At 43.6% G+C, this 15,144-nt stretch overlaps 1 protein-coding gene across 2 annotated transcripts in view; it reads left to right on the forward strand.

The window, feature by feature from the left end:
- The window catches only part of TJP3 (tight junction protein 3), a 45,943-nt gene that overhangs the window by 5,962 nt on the left and 24,837 nt on the right, over window positions 1-15,144 (forward strand). The gene's annotated exons all lie outside the window — the stretch shown is intronic.

Here is a 15,144-nt window from a genome sequence, read left to right on the forward strand (position 1 = left end):
TGCAAAAAATGACACCTCACACAGCTCTATATACCAAAGTATGAAAAAGTTATCAGCGTCATAAGATTGCAAAAAATTTTTTTTGCTTTTTGTACACATTCGTTTAATTTTTGAAAATGTATTAAAACGCCATAAAACCTATATAAATTTGGTATCACTGCGATCGTACCGAACCAAAGAATAAAGTAGAGGTGTTATTTGTAGCGCCTAGTCAAAGTCGTAAAAACTAAGCCCACAAGAACGTGCATTTTTTTTTTTTTCAATTTTTCCACATTTGGAATTTGTTTTCAGCTTCGCAGTACACGGCATGTTAAAATAAAAAAACATTACAGGAAAGTAAAATGTGTTACGCACCAAATAAGCAGGTCTGTACACGTAAAAATGAAAAAGTTATGGATTTTTGAAGGTGGAGAGCTAGAAATGAGCGAAAAAACCCTGCATCCTTAAGGGGTTAAAGCTGTGCGGGATACTCTAAACTTAGAAGATGTTGTCTAGCCAAAATCCATACAGGTCGAGTTGTTTGGAGGGTTTAGGGATATGAAAAGACTTTTTTTCCTGTTAATGATGCACTTAAAGAGTTAATCAATCAAGAGTGGAAAGAAAAAAATTATCGGTCTCTAAAGAGTTCAGAAACAGGTTTTTATTTGAAGATAAAGAGATTTGGGACCTACAACGGAGTGTGGATGGTTCATTAACCACAATGACCAAAAAACTGATTTGCCTTTGAAGATTGGGCACAATTGAAAGATCCCATGGATCGAAAGTGTGACGCCCTGTTAAAACGTGCCTGGGAATCGGCTATTACAAACTTCCACACTAGCGTCTTTCATGCCCGAGTTCTGCGCGTGATTTTGACGCGCAGAACTTGCATTGCATTATGTCCCATTGTTTCCAATGGGCTTGTCCTTATTTGCATTTTTTTTCACGCGCGTGCATGCGTTTGTTTTGACGCGCGTCAAAATCGCAGCATGCTCTACTGTTGCGTTTCACGGGTGTTTTTCCCGCCCCATTCAAGTCTATGGAGACGCATCAAAAACGCATTGCACTCGCAATTATTGCGAGTGCAATGCGTTTTAAACGGATGGGTTGCTAGGTAAATAATTCCCCTGCTCGAGATCGAGCATTTAATTAAAAAAACACAATGAAGAACAGTGAAGAATAGAATAAAAACAGTGAACACATGATCATTTAAGTGAAAAACAGTGAAAAACACAGTGAAGAATAGATTGCAGATGTTCGGCACATCTGCTTACTTGTCGGGAGATACGCGCGGAATGGTGCAAACAAAATAGTATGTGAAGAACACATTGCAGATGTATGGAAACATAAGCAAATGTGCCGAACATCTGCAATCTATTCTTCACTGTGTTTTTCACTTAAATGATCCTGTGTTCACTGTGTTCAGTTTTTATTCTATTCTTCACTGTTCTTCACATCTGCTAACTTGTCGGGAGATAATATACGCTCGGAACAGTGAAGAATAGATTACAGATGTTTGGATACATCTGCTAACTTATCAGAAAACATTCTTTTTCAATTAAATAAGACATTTTATTCCCGAACCATGGTCCCTTTGAAAAATGCTCGAGTCTCCCATTGACTTAAGAAAAATGAAAAATGCACCGAAAACGCTAATGACTCCAAGGAAAAATGGAACACAAACGCAGCCAAAAACGTCATTTTTTCATGCATTGCACTCTGACGTGAAATGCAACGCTAGTGTGGAAGGGGACTTAAAGTTGAACGTAGTCGAATCCATCGTAATGACAGCCTCGGATCTTCAGAAGAAGCTTCATATTAACCTATTCATTACACTGTGCTATCAATGAGGAGCAAAATCCCCATATGCTGCCATACTGTAGTATGGCAGTATATGATAGGATCTTACAGACAACCGGGAGTTAAAGTCCCCTAGGGAGTCTGGAAAAAAGTAAAAATTAAAAAAAAAAGTTTAAAAACATAAAAATTCTAATCATCCCCTTTCCCTAGAACTGATATAAATAAACAGTAAAAAATCATAAACACATTTGGTATCGCCGCATCCGAAATTGCCCGGTCTAGGAAAATATAATAACAGTTTTTCACTGTGTTTAAACCTGTAACGGAAAGTCAAAAATGGCACTTTTTTGCCATTTTAAAAAATAAAAAAAAATCAGTGATCAAAAGGTCGTACAGTCCTAAAAATGATAACATTGAAAACGTCATCAAAAGTCGCAAAAAAAACATCTCCCATAGCTCTGTATACAAAAGTATAAAAAAGTTATTAGCGCCAGAAAATGGCAAAATCCCCCAAAAATTTTTGTGTAATTTATGTAAATGTATGAAAACATTACAAAACCTATACAAATTTGGCATCCCCGTAGTCGTACCGACCCAAAGAATAAAGTAGACCTGTCATTTGGGGCGTACAGTGAAATTCACCAATTTAACTGCATTTGGAATTTTTTTCCCGCTTCCCAGTACACGGCATGAAATATTAAATACCACCATTTTGAAGTGTAATTTTTTACGCAGAAAATAAGTAATAACAAAGCTCTGTACATGGAAAAAGTTATAGATTTTTGAAGGTGGGCAGTGAAAAATGAAAACGCAAAAACGGTGGGAAGGGGTTAAGACAGTGGGAAGGTGATTTCAAGTCTAAGAACAAATTATGTGGCATCTCCTACCAGGGTAATTTATTGTTTGGGCTGGAGTTGGAATCTATTATTGAAAGAGTTTCCAACAAGAAAAAAGGTTTTCCTGAAAATAAAACAAATAAAAAGTAAGTTTTTTCCCCCTTTAGGAAAAAATAAAGATACTTTCATGGGGAGTGTAAGTCAGAGGTCATAAAGGTTGGGGGGGGGGGCTTCTACCATTTGCTCCAGTCTGAGAGGACATGACACAAAACTCATGGGTCTTGAACATCCCTGGATTGGAAGATTCATGAAAAGGATGCCTTCAACTTAAGCCTACAATTAGAAATACAGTCCCTCCTTGGGACCTGAAACTTGCTTTGGAAGCCCTAACAAATCCGCCATTTGAGCCAATACTGGATATAGATCTTAAACACCTCACCTTTTTTAAGAGTGTTTTTCTTGTAGTGATTACAACGGCTCGCAGACGCGATGAACTACAGGCCTTATCATGTTAATACCTATTTTTACGTATTTTTGATGAAAGAATTATCCTAAAATTTGACAATTTTTTTTCTTCCAAAAGTGGTGTAATAGTAAGAAATAGTCTTGCCGTCTTTTTACAGTGATCCATTCTCAGGAGAAATGGAGTTGTTTGGACGTTAGAAGATAAGTCATGCAGTATCTAGAAGCAACAAAGAGCTGTAGGACGGACTCTAATCTCTTTCTTCAGTCTTCAGTTCACAGAGAAAAGCAAAGGCGCCAAAGCCTCTAAAAGATCAATTGCAAGATGGCTGAAGTTAAACTGTTAGGGAATGGTACAGGTTATCAAATGTACCTTCTCAAGACTCACTGAAAGCACATTCTACTAGGACAGTGGCAGCCTCCTGGGCGGAGTACCTGGGGTCTGCTATTATCGCTGGGATGTGGAGTCTTCAAAGAATCTAGCCTTTGGAAAAAAGATTCTTCAAGCTTTTTTGATCTTTATTATTTTTATGGTGTTTTTTGTGTGATTGGATGCCCAAAAATGCATAGACTGACAGTTGCAGTTCTTGCTCCGACCCAGAAGGCAGTAAGACAAGGCAGCGATGCGGTCCTTCATCTGACCCCAGGATTGCCATGGAAGCAATCAGCACCCCCATACCGGGGAGGGGGGGGCGATAGGTGGCCGATCGCTGGCTGAAGAGGTGGGTGGGTGCTTTGGTCATGTTTGACTATCGCGATCCCGGCTGCTTGTCTGCTGGCTCTGCTGTCAAGTACAGCTGGCCTCCTGCACGGGTTGTACAGGATCTGCAACATCGTGATCCCTGTGACGTTGGGTAACGTCATGGTGGTGCAAACAGAAGCTCAGCATGATGTTCCCCAACATCACGGTGGCTTAAGGGGTTAAGGGCTTCTTCTGCAGGTATGTGGATACCTGCAGCCATTGAGCTCCACCCGGGGGATTCTAGGAAATATACAAATACATTTTCCCGGATGGAATACGGAAAACAAAAATAGAAGTCTATAATGTGTAAAAGCATCCATTTTACGTATACATGTGTGGTGGTGAATACATAGAAACTCAAAATGGCAAGATTCATTCCATCTAAATAAACTCCCAAGGAATTTTACCGTATATACTCGTGTATAAGCCGAGTTTTTCAGCACAAAAAATGTGCTGAAAAACATCCCCTCGGCTTATACACGAGTCTATTACAAAAAATTTACCCACTTAAAAAAATAAACTTATATACTCACCCTCCGATGTCAGCGCGTCCCGTCTTCTTTCTTCTCAGCGGCTCCTGTTCTTTCTTCTTGCTTCTCTCATGCGCCTGCTAGAAGAAAACATGGGGGGCAGGCTGTATACTACTAGGGGCAGGCTGTATACTACTAGGGGCAGGCTGTATACTACTAGGGGCAGGCTGTATACTACTAGGGGCAGGCTGTATACTACTAGGGGCAGGCTGTATACTACTAGGGCTCTGGCAGGCTGTATACTACTAGGGGGCTGGCAGGCAGGCTGTATACTACTAGGGGGCTGGCAGGCTGGCTGTATACTACATGGGGGCTGGCAGGCTGGCTGTATACTACATGGGGGCTGGCAGGCTGGCTGTATACTACATGGGGGCTGGCAGGCTGGCTGTATACTACATGGGGGCTGGCAGGCTGGCTGTATACTACATGGGGGCTGGCAGGCTGGCTGTATACTACATGGGGGATGGCAGGCTGGCTGTATACTACATGGGGGCTGGCAGGCTGGCTGTATACTACATGGGGCCTGGCAGGCTGGCTGTATACTACATGGGGGCTGGCAGGCTGGCTGTATACTACATGGGGGCTGGCAGGCTGGCTGTATACTGGGGGGGGGGCTGTGACCAATGCAATTCCCACCCTCGGCTTATACTCGAGTCAATAGTTTTTCCCAGTTTTTGGTGGTAAAATTGGGGGTCTCGGCTTCTACTCGGGTCGGCTTATACTCCAGTATATACGGTAATTAAAAATGACAGTTTCACATATACAGTACACACCCTGGTGTAACTTTGAGAGGCTGATCCCTATGGATGACGCCTTCATGACCCTCCCCCTAAAAAAAAAACCCATTCAAACACATTTTATACAATTTTATCAATTACATACATTTATGTAGTTATATACACACATATTCATACTTGGTCATGTGCAATCATATACATTTATACATTCATACGTGGTTTATGTACATTCACACATTTATACACAACATTGCGTAGAGGGGGTATAAGTCGCAATTCTTGGCCTATTCCCGGTACAGGTGTATAATAAATAATGCTAAATGTGCTCCGTTCTGCGTATACATACATATAGCATATAAATACAGTATATAGACATCATGCACACATACACAGCATATATACACCATATACACTCATACACCATATAAATGCATACAGAGAGAAGGACTGGAACGAGTGGTCCGCAGCTGGAATGGGTGGGCCTCACCGCAGATTAGAAGAGCGAGCAGGCACAGATGGAAAGGAGGGACATGCAGCTGCAGATGTAAACGGTGAACCCGGCTGCAGGGTCTCAGATGAAAGGTGCTTGGCAGGCATCTGCAGATGGGATGGGCGGCCGAGCGGGTGCGGATGGAACTAGTGGGCCTGACCGCGGATGAGTTGGGCGGGCAGCCGCAAATGGAACGGAAGGTCGGGGTGGCCGTAGATGTGAAGGGAGGGTGTCACCGCAGATGTGAAGGGCAGGCCCAGCTGCAGATGATACGGATGGGCAGCCGGAGATGTAACGGGCGGGCCCGGCTGTGGATGACATGGGAGAGGCGCGGGCGGCCGCACATGGATAAGGCAGGATGGGCTGTTGTTACGCCTCTGCTCCACGACCTTTATGCTGTGGTTTCCTGGAAGAGGAGAGGAGTGACAGCTACACAGAGGATAAAGTAACACAGCCCCCCTTCTCCCCTTACTGCTGTTCTCCTCATTTCTGTGCCGAGTTGCCAGGACTGCCACACTGTTTCTGTAGTAGAAAAGGGGGAAGCAGAGCCAGATCGCAGTCCAGAGCTCTCAGAGCTGCCTGTAAATTGGGCAACTGGCTCAGGCGACCCAGAGAGCCGATCGGAGAGACAGTTGTTACCCTTACAAAGGGATATATCACAATTCTTTAGAAAATACAAGGCTAGAGATTTTTTTTTTTTTACCAGAGAAGGCTGGGAAATACAAGGGGATCAGACAGAAGTCTTTCCCTACAATTTATGTAGGAAAGCATAAGGATGAGCAGTAGTCAATGAGAAGAGCCAGTAGTTAATAGTCGGCCTCTCTCTGTTAGGCTGTGGATATCAACGAACAATGGGTGGCATTCACCTACCCTGCAAATGGCCAGCATGTCATCATCCCTTAATATTAGATGAGTGATAATACTTTGCTGTTTACTATATACCAAGGGTTGGGTGTGTGTATTAACACCTTAACCCTTTCACACCTACCATATGGCTACATAAGAGGCGTAGCTTTGGGTTCAGCATAGGGGGGGGGGACAAAACTCACCCAAGTGGGCCCCCAACTCAAGTATACCAGTATTGCACCATAGAGTGACAGATATTGGATCTCCTCAAGCCTTAATAATCATAGTATACAACAACGTAGTGACTTATAGGAGACCTTGTTGTACTATACACATTTCCTGTCTCATGCCGCTCTGACAGAGCCTCTCTGATTTCTACCAGCGGGATCTTGGGATTGTTGAAGAGAATTTGTCAGTTGGATTTGGGACACTTAAATAGTCACAGGTCCTTATGGGGTGTTTTTACTTATCTGGAGCCCTTGCGTCTTCTCATGTTTCACTGAAGGTACATCATAGTACATGCTGCATATCTACAGCGCTTGTGCAGTGAAGCCAGGATATACTACTCCGGCGTCACTATCAGTATCACACAGGCACTGAGAGCCCCGGACCAAGGAATTTTTTTTTTAATGCCTTTATGGACAGTAATCACACATTGTGATTTGGAACACTAAACCATTAGTCCATAAAGACCTGTGGGTGGTTTAGTGTCCCAAATCCACCTGACTAGTTTCCTGTAAGTTTATGACAAAATATATCTATTGAAAGTCGTTACTTTAATGTTACAGGTCTGTGCATGATGACAAATATAAAAGGAAAATCTTTATATCCATCAACCTTGATTATCATTACTTGTACTGTTCCCATATATACAGGATATGAGTAGTAGTACGGAGCTGTGCTGTGCCCATATATACAGAGTAGGAGTAGTAGTACTGATCTGTGTTCCTTCTCCTCCTCAACCCCGCCTCTCCCAATAATGTGGCCCCTCTACTCTCCCCCGCCCCTCTTGCACCTTTTCATACATCTCCCTCACATGTCTCACCACAGTGTGACCCAGCTGTGTGGAATTTCTGTAAAGGATGGAGCAGGCCCTATTCCAATTTGCGGCACAGTCGCAAAGCTTTCATGGAAATGGGAGGTGTGAGGAGCCCATCTCCAACTGACCTCTAAATTATCATGCTTGCGGCCCATGTGAAGCTCATGGTCATATACACTTAGCATTGCACATTGGTTTTAATTCTGATTAATTTGGATTGACTACATTTGAATGGCAGACCCATAACTGTTCTCACGTTAGATCATACCAGCTCTTGTTATGTTCATGTTTTCAAAATTGTGTAAAAATACTTTTATAAGTGTCTGTATTCGAATTTTTTTTTTTTTTTTTTTTTTGCTGAATGAGCACGTGCAGGTTATTTGTAAATGTCATGTGATCACACCCTCAAGGACTTGTTAAAACACACTGGGGGGAATATATTAATGTGTCGCTAGCTCCCACAGTGCAGAGCTCAACAAGTCTTTTGCAACAAATTCATTGTGATGATGAATCTATCGAGTTCTACTTTTAGGGTATGGTCACCCGGGGTGAGGATCCGCACGATCAAATCTGAGTTTTCATTCAATGACCTGGTGTTTTGTATTTACAAGTAAAACACTGGGGGCTTGAAACGCTGATGTGATCGGGCCTAGCTCCACCACCTTTGTAAACCCATTGCAAGCGCTGTATGTGACTTTCCCCTATGTTCAAAAAGTTTTAAAAGTAAATTTAAAAAAAAAGGTCTTAAAGCCTTCATAAATGTTTTGGAAGGCATTCTTTTTTTACAGCAAGTTACTTTGGGTGTGTTAAAACGTTTTCATATGCAGTTTTTCAAACCAAAAGCAGGAGTGGCTCACAATGGGTGAGAACATATCACTGAGAGAAGCTGCTCCTTCTCTCTTTCTACTCCACTCCTGGTATGGACATAGAAAACTGCATCTGAAAAACTGAATGAACGAATGCACCCTCCAAAGTGGCTTAATGAATTCCCCATTATCTGCCTACACCCATAAAATGTTAAACACTTATGGTATCTAGTGTATATTGCCATTGTTATAGCTCACAGCAATCTGCTGTTTGAGACCCTAATACAAATCTTGGCTTGGCTTAATGCAAAAATACGTTCCTGAACGTCCTGTAGCGGAGGGGGGAGTATAAGGGCGGTGGCACAGGTAGCGTTTTGAACCTGTTTTTAGGCCGTTTTTAAGTAGTCCATTAAAAAAACGTATTCATTTTTGAAAGCGCATCAATTTTTGACCGTTTTTCCCAATTATCAAAAATGCATGCATTTAACACACTGCTTAAAAACTGACTAAAAGCGCCATGTGTGTCCCCACCCTAAAGCGGCCTCTTCATGCTCAATGGGTGTTTGCTGCACAATGGAGCAAACACTCGTTGCTAAAACCCGCGATTGGTGCTAGAACCGATTGCGGGTGTTAACCCTTTGATCGCATTAACAAGCCTGGAGGCACGCATCACCGCCATCTTGGCTCTGATCCGTCACTCCCCATTGCCATGACAGCCTCGGGTCACACAAAGATCAAAGGCTGTCATGTTTTAGGCTATCTATTACAATGTGCAAAATCCCTATATACTGTAATATGGCAGTATATGGTAGGATCGATCAGACAACCTAGGGTTAAAGTACCTTAAGGGGTGCAAAAAATAGTAAAAAAATTAAAATAAAAAAAACTTTTAAAATTTTAAATTAAATTTAAAAACCTAAAAATTCTAATCCCTCCCCTTTTTCAAGAACTGATATAAAAAACATTGAAAATCATAAACATTTTCTAAATCGCCGCGTCCCAATGGGTGATGCCACATGTGGCGTTTTGGCCCGTTTTTAAGCATGCATTTTCAGTCCGTTTTCCCTTACGTCCCCATGACGGCCCACCTGGAGGATGACCCCTTGACCTCTGTAGGGACAGGAAGCAGAGAAGTTAAAAGGCCCCACCCCGGCATCCGTACTCCAGTGTCTTCCTGTCCCTACACAGGGCAGGGAGCAGAGATAGATCTCTCCTCACGGGCCTTCTCCAGGGGGGCAGTGGGGGGAGCACAAGTCTGCAGGCACGGGCCGACCCTTACCCTGCCAGTTCCCGGACCTCGCCTCGGCGCATCGCGCGTCCTCCCTGGCTCCGTGGGGAACTGTTGTGCCGGCTCTACCCCCGACTCCGCGTAGTTCCAGGGTACCCGGAAGTCGGAGCACGCGTGGTGGCTCCGGTCACGTGCTCCGACGCTTCGTTGGTGAACTTCCGGTCGCACCGGAAGTGACGATTGGAGTCACTGATTGGCCGAGGCCGGATCACGTGCTGCGGCACACGAATTACAGGACTTCCGGTCGCACCGGAAGTGACGTTTGGGGGCTCGGCGGCGCCAAAATTTAAAAGTTTGGTCGCAGGTAGTCACTCTGACTCTGAGGTCTAGATCGCCTACCACTACGCCGATAAGGTACTGTACACTAGGCTGATGTGTTAATGTACTTGATTCTTCATATATTGTACTGCTGTATGTGAATAAGCCCCCCTTACCTATGATTATAGGACCCATGGAAGTATCTATCTTTTCTAGCGAGGTCCTGGCCATGGAATCTTCTGTATCAGATCCCCTGTCTACAGGCTCTGTGAGTGTCTTAAAGATTAATGGGGCAGGGGCTCTATTCATATATATGTTATATCCCCTGTAAATACTAAGCTGTCACTTATCTCTTGGCAGGAGCCGAAAGAGAAAGTGAGGAGCAAAGATCCCTCTAAAGATGGGAAGAAATCAGCCTATCGTAAATGCAACATGTGCAATACAAGGCTTAATTCTAATTATAAAAAACCAGTATGCAAGGAATGTCTGGATAACCTTCTAAAAGAAGAGCGAACAGGCTTTAGGGAAGAGATACGTGCTTTCATTAAAGAAGAAGTCCATTTTTCTGTAGCCTCCTCCATAGCCTCACTTAGCCTCCCTGGGCCCCCACCCAAAAGGGCCTTAATATGTGCCTCAGAATCAGACCCTGACTCAGAGGATAATTCCTCCTTTAAGGATTCTCTAGAATTGGAGCCATCCACTTCTCTATCCGCTTCAAAAATGGAATCCAGATATCTGTTTTCCTCTGACGACTTAGACCAATTGCTTAAAGCCATTCGTGATACTCTAAAAATTGAAGAAGTGGAAGAAGCTAGATCCATTCAGGATGAGCTGTTTGGCATCCTTAGATCCCAGAAAAAGAGAGTATTCCCCATTAACGATACTCTCAAACAACTCATTCAGGAAGAGTGGAGAGATCCAGAAAAGAGGATTTCTGTGTCTAAGGAATTCAGGAATCGTCTATTATTTGACGAAAATGATACTAAATTCTGGAATTCACCTCCCAAGGTTGATGTCCAGGTAACAAAATTAACAAAGCGCACTGACCTGCCCTTTGAAGACTCTATCCAGCTAAAAGATCCTATGGATAGGAAAGCTGACTGTTTACTTAAAAAAGCTTGGGAGTCTGCTATGCTTAATCTAAAAGCGAATGTAGCCACTACCTCGGTTGCCCGTACGATGTACTTCTGGCTATCTGAGCTGGAAAATCACATTAGGGAAGGCACTCCCAGAGAACTCCTGTTAGAGACTCTTCCAACTTTAAAGTCGGCTACTGCCTTTATTGCCGATGCATCTGGTGAATCCGTCAGGTTCTCTGCAAAAGAAGGAGCATTGTCCATTGCAACTAGAAGAGCGCTATGGCTAAGGCAATGGTGTGGGGATTTCAGGATAAAGTCCAAACTTTGCAGCATTCCATTTGAGGGAGAATTTGTGTTTGGTCCTGAACTTGACTCTATTCTGGAGAAGGCGGCGGACAAAAAGAAAGGGTTTCCTGAGGTTAAAAAACCACCCAGAAAACAGCCCTTTCAGGACTTTAGAGATCGAAAAAATTCATACAGAGGCAAAGGCAAGCAAGGGCGCTGGAGCCATCCGAAAGGAGGTAGAGGTAGAGGCTTCCTCCTCAGCTCCAGTAATTCAACCTCATTTGGGAGACAATGACGCCAGAGTGGGAGGAAGGTTACTAGGGTTCCTTGCACGATGGTCCCAGATCACATCCAACCCTTGGATTCTGGACATAATAAAGCAAGGGTACAAGCTAGAATTAACATCTCTTCCTCCCCAAAAGTTTATCCTGACCAGGCTGGGGTCTCAAAAGTTGACTGCTTTAATTTTTCAGGAAGTCCAGAAACTCATTCAGATGGATGTAATTACACCTGTTCCAGAAGAAAAGTGGAAGGGCGGTCACTTCTCCCCCTTGTTCCTCATCCAAAAGCCAAATGGATCCCACAGGATGATTTGCAACCTCAAAGGTTTGAACCAGCATCTCTTGTACAGGAAGTTCAAGATGGAGTCAATAAAGTCTGCAGTAACACTGATCCATCCAGGAGCCTACATGTGCACGATAGACCTGAAGGATGCGTATTACCACGTCCCTATCTACCTTCCGTCTCAAAAGTTTTTGAGGTTTGCAATAGTCTCACCACAGGGGAAAAAACTATGCTTCCAATACAGGTCTCTACCCTTCGGGATAGCATCAGCGCCAAGAGTGTTTTCAAAAATCATCATAGAGGTCGTAGCCTTCTTAAGAACACATCAAGTCCTGGTCGTTCCATACCTGGACGACTTACTCATAATAGCGAAAAATCGAGAAGAACTTATTCTACACCGAGACTTTACAATCCAAACGCTACAGAATCTGGGATGGATTATAAACTGGGAGAAGTCTGCCTTGCATCCAGATACTCAGATCCTTTTCCTGGGAACCCTCCTGGACTCTGTGAACCAGAAATCTTATCTTCCCAGAGAAAAGTCAGAACGCCTGGTAGGTCAGGTCAACGTTTTTCTCCATCGCCAGAGATGCTCGATAAGAGATGCTATGAAGCTCCTGGGGCAGTTAACATCTTGCATCCAGTGTGTCCAGTGGGCACAGAACCATACGAGAGTCCTGCAAGGTTGGATACTACAATCATGGGACAAAGATCCCCTACATCTGGACAATTGCATCAGCATTACTCCTGCGGTCAAACAGTCCTTAGTGTGGTGGACCATTCCTACACACCTACAGAGGGGAGTTCCATGGCATCCTTGGCCCCTATCTATAGTCCAGACAGATGCAAGTCAAAAGGGCTGGGGTGCGAACATAGCAGGGTCCTTCTTCCAGGGAAGTTGGCCTCCTCATATCCAAAGAATGTCGTCCAACTATCGAGAACTGAGGGCAGTCCTGGAAACCCTGAAGACAGCCAATCATCTTCTGGTGGGACAACACGTGAAAGTCCTATCGGACAACTCAACGACAATAGCCTACCTACAGCATCAAGGGGGTACAAGATCTCCAGACCTTTCAGACCTCTCGAGCGAAATATTCTCATGGGCAGAATTGAACATCAAGTCTCTATCAGCAGTTCATCTGAGAGGGAAGGACAACAAGGTGGCAGATTTTCTGAGCAGGAAAAAACTAGACCACAACGAATGGTGTCTGAACCAAAAAGTATTCCAGCTTCTAACCCAGATGTGGGGAATACCTGTAGTGGATCTGTTTGCCACCAGGGAAAATACGAAAGCGGAACTTTTCTACTCTCTGTTATTCAGAGACCACCTCGAAGTTAGATGCATTCAGCCACAAGTGGGACGCTCCTCTGGCATATGCCTTTCCTCCTCTGCCTATAATTGCAAGAGTTCTCCGGAAAATTCAAAGAGACGAATCCAAGGTCATTCTCATTGTTCCCTTCTGGCCCAAAAAGAGCTGGTTTCCGCTCCTAAAAAAGATGGCTCTAGCAGAACCTCTAATGCTACCCATTCAGGAAGATCTCCTCCATCAAGGGCCGCTTTTTCATCCGAAGCCACAGGATCTCAAGCTCTCAGCCTGGATCCTGAAAGGAGCTTTTTGAGGGCAAAAGGCCTTTCGGACAAGGTAATCTCTACTCTACAGTCCAGTAGAAAACCAGTTACCTCAGCTATATACCTGAAGATATGGAAGAAGTTTATTTCTTTCTGTGGTCCAGCAGTTCCCAATCAATCTTCTCCTAATATCTTACAGATCTTAGAATTCCTGCAAGCTGGGTTCGACATGGGCCTTAAGACTAGTACCCTTAAAGTCCAGATTGCAGCACTAAGTGTGTTCTTTGATTCATCCCTGGCGGATCATAGATGGATAAAGAGGTTTGTAAAAGCAACTGTCCGAATCAGGCCCTCAGTGAAACCTTCAGTAGCTCCCTGGGACTTATCCTTAGTGCTAAATTTTCTTACTGGACCTCAGTTTGAACCAATTGAATCTGTAAGCCTTAGAAACCTTACCTTGAAAACTGCCTTCTTAATTGCAATCACTACTGCAAGAAGGATTGGCGAGATTCAGGCTCTATCTATAAATGAACCTTATTGTTTAATTTCAGATGACAGGATCATTTTAACGCTTGACCCAAACTTTGTCCCCAAGGTTTGCACAGCTTTCCACCGAAACCAGGAAGTGGTCCTACCTTCATTTTGCCAGAATCCAAGAGCCGCTAAGGAAATCAGCTGGCATTCCCTGGATGTAAGAAGAATAGTACTCAGGTACATAGAAGTCTCTAAGAGCTGGCGGAAGGACTCTAATATTCTTCTCCAATTCCAAGGGAAAAACAAAGGGAAGAAGGCCTCAAAATCGTCCTTATCCAGATGGATAAAAACCGTCATCAAAGAGGCTTATGAGGCTCTGAAAATGGCTGTGCCAGATACCATAAAAGCCCATTCCACAAGAGCGATGGCTACCTCCTGGGCTGAAAGAAGAGGAGCCACAATTGAGCAGATATGTAAAGCGGCTACCTGGTCTTCTTCACTTACCTTCGCTAAACATTACAGATTGGACATTCCGAATAACATGGACCTTTCCTTTGGGAGAAAGATACTACAGGCCGTAGTCCCTCCCTAAAAAATAATTCATCTGGTATATCTCCAGGTGGGCCGTCATGGGGACGTAAGGGAAAAAGTGAATTAGTCTTACCGGTAATTCCATTTCCTTAGTCCACCATGACGGCCCATATATTTTTTCCCACCCTAGATATGTCATTTAATGTATTTAAAATCTTGCTTGATTTATTTGTTTGTGCATATTAACAGGCAATAAATCGGGTTGCATCCAAGCCGGTGTAGTTATTTGGTAGACACTGGAGTACGGATGCCGGGGTGGGGCCTTTTAACTTCTCTGCTTCCTGTCCCTACAGAGGTCAAGGGGTCATCCTCCAGGTGGGCCGTCATGGTGGACTAAGGAAATGGAATTACCGGTAAGACTAATTCACTTTTTTTTTACCATTTACCATGCGTTTGGCTGCTTTGAACCTGTTTATCTATTAAGATAAACCGGTTCTAAGCAGCCAAACGCATGGTAGACGGTTAAAAAACGGATGTGGTTTAAAAACGGACTGAAAACACATGCTTAATACCGGGTCAAAAATGCCACATGTGGCATCACCGAATATGTCCGCTCTATCAAAATATAATAATGTTTTTTCCCAGCGTAAAACTCTGTAACGGAAAATAGCGGCCAAAGTCGAAATTTGTAACTTTTTTTTCCATTTTGCAAAATATAAGAAATTCAATAAAAAGTGATCACAAGGTCGTACAGTCCTCAAAATGGAAATGTCATCAAAAGTTGGAAAAATTACACCACCCAAAGCTCCATACATGAAGTATTAAAAA

This window comes from Engystomops pustulosus, chromosome 1 (assembly GCF_040894005.1).
Source record: "Engystomops pustulosus chromosome 1, aEngPut4.maternal, whole genome shotgun sequence".
In the NCBI taxonomy this organism is placed as follows: domain Eukaryota; kingdom Metazoa; phylum Chordata; class Amphibia; order Anura; family Leptodactylidae; genus Engystomops; species Engystomops pustulosus.